General features: G+C 37.7%; 1 pseudogene; it reads left to right on the forward strand.

Annotated features, from left to right (window-relative positions):
• Positions 1-329: 329 nt before the first annotated feature.
• LOC102252711 lies at positions 330-1890 on the forward strand (annotated as a pseudogene).
• Positions 1891-2459: the final 569 nt, after the last annotated feature.

Below are 2459 nucleotides of genomic sequence, written 5' to 3' on the forward strand. Positions count from 1 at the left end.
AATACATAAAAGAGAGCAAGCAATCTAGAGCCAAAGTGATGCTAAGATTCCTGTGCTCAGAAGATAGTCAGATATAGAACTAGTCACTTAATTAGATATTTTAATAGAATTATTGTACCATGTAAGCTAATATGCTAATATTATTTCTCAACCTAGAAAAGTTTGTCTTATAATCCACAAACTTGCTTTGCAAAAAAAAAAAAAGTCATTTATAAGACTGGAAAGGAAAAAAAGTGAGGTTAACACAAACCATTACTCATCCTTTTGTACCTGTTGTTCTCTTGCTGACCAATTTTTTGGGAATTATAAAATTATTGATTTAGAGTGCAGGAGCCCGAGCCGCGCGGATTGGCGGCGGCAGCGGCGGCGCTCAACAGCGCGGAGTTGGATGGACAGGGCACTATGAACAAAGAGGAGCAGTTTGTAAACATCGATTTGAATGATGACAACATTTGCAGTGTTTGTAAACTGGGGACGGAGAACCCTCTCCTTCTGCCACATTTGTTTTGAGCTGAACATTGAGGGAATACCAAAATCTAATCTCTTGCACACCACATCATTAAGGGGCCATAAAGACTGCTTTGAAAAATACCATTTGATTGCAAACCAGGATTTGTCCTCGATCTAAGCTTTCAAAAAATACTTATTATGAAGACGTTAAAGCCATTTTGAGTAAGAAGATAAACTGGATTGTACAGTACGCACAAAATAAGGATGTGGATTCTTTTAGAGAGAAAGGAAGAGGGGAAGAGAGAGAGAGAAACATCAATCGATTGCCTCCCATATGCGCCCCAACCAGGGATCGAACTGCAACCTAGATACGTGTCCTGACTGGGAATTGAACCCACAACCCTTGGTGTACGGATTGATGCTCCAACCAACTGAGCCACCCAGCCAGGGCGGTATCAAATCACTTTAATTGCAAACATTCGCCCAATGCGTGTTAAAGTACTTGAAGTATAAATCATAGGGTTAGCTTTCTGTGTACTCAAATGGAACTTCTTTTTAAATCCTTACAGAAGTTTTTGAAGAGTTAACACGCCAAGTGCAAGAAAAAGATTCTCTGGCCTCAGAGCTCCATGTCCGCCACGTCGCCATCAAACAGCTTCTCAAGAACTATTCCAAGTTACCATGTCTGCAAGTGGGGAGAACGGGAATGAAGTCCCACCTGACATAAGCAACAGAACGAAACTTATACTCACTTCCTGTGCCCCACCACTTCCTGGTCAGCCAGGCTTGCAATTTGGTCATTAAGTTTGCAGAACTTAAAGGCAGTATTGAACATTTTCGTTAGATAAAGCGGATCGTCACACTCTAGTCTTCTAGGGTTCATCATTTTGGTTTATCTGGGGAATTTTTTTCCCCATAATTACTAAGTGGCCCTCCCTAACTTTTACCACATGTGACTATTTAAATATACTGTTACAGTGTGATTTTATGAAACATAGTTTAATGTAATTCACCTCTCAAACCAATAGAAGGTTAACAAACACCTTAGATTAGTCTGAACTACTAAAGATAAAAATTTTAAGAGGGAAGTTAAATTCATAATATCACCTCTTATTTATTATGAGCAATATTTTAATATGAAAATTTTATATATAAAAATGCTATTTTAGGTACCTTTCCATTCTCTTTATAAATGTGTATTTGAATGGCTCTGTGTATTATATTTACACTTTCATGTGTGAATATCTTACCCATGTTTCAGATCTTACTTCATTTTATTCTCTTACTACACTGCTTTTACAACTGTTACCTTGTTTTCCAAAGATAAATGTATTTTGGAGTAGAAATCTATCTAGTTGAATTGTTTGACTTCTGATAACTCTTATAAAGGGGAATTAATACCTTTTTAAAGCAAATATCCAAGAAAATAAAATATATAATTTTTTCTAACAAAAAAAATATATTGATTTACTGGTAGTTCTTCAACACCATAACAGTGCTGTTTTCCCTTATGGATCCAAAAATTACTGTGTCTCTTATAATGAGAAAGGGCACTGGTGCTTTCCTTCCCTCTCTTGGGTATAATCAATAATATATAAATGCTTAAGAAATGCAGAGTGACATTCCTCTGAGCAGGACCCACCAGTGCCTGAATATGGACCAAATCCATTTACACAGTGCCTACATCTGCGGTTACTAGCGGATGGATGGATTTGGAGTGGGAGGAGGAGGGGAGCCCTGCACACAGTGGATCTAATGGTCTGCTGAGAAGTCAGGCTTAATCTCTTAGCCAAAACGTTCCCGACCAGTTTTGCAGTTTGCATACAAAATGAGTGATTTTGAACCTTGCTTTCTTCATTTAATAGCCTTTTGGACCTGTGCCATTTCAGTACATATAGAAATGCCTTATTAAGCAAAATGATCCAGCACATTCTTTTATATGGACTTGCCTTAGCTTGTTCCACAGGTTTAACTGCTATATTTTAATATCTGGGTGTTTGTTTTGCTGT

The sequence above is a fragment of the Myotis brandtii genome, unplaced genomic scaffold (assembly GCF_000412655.1).
Source record: "Myotis brandtii unplaced genomic scaffold, ASM41265v1 scaffold464, whole genome shotgun sequence".
In the NCBI taxonomy this organism is placed as follows: domain Eukaryota; kingdom Metazoa; phylum Chordata; class Mammalia; order Chiroptera; family Vespertilionidae; genus Myotis; species Myotis brandtii.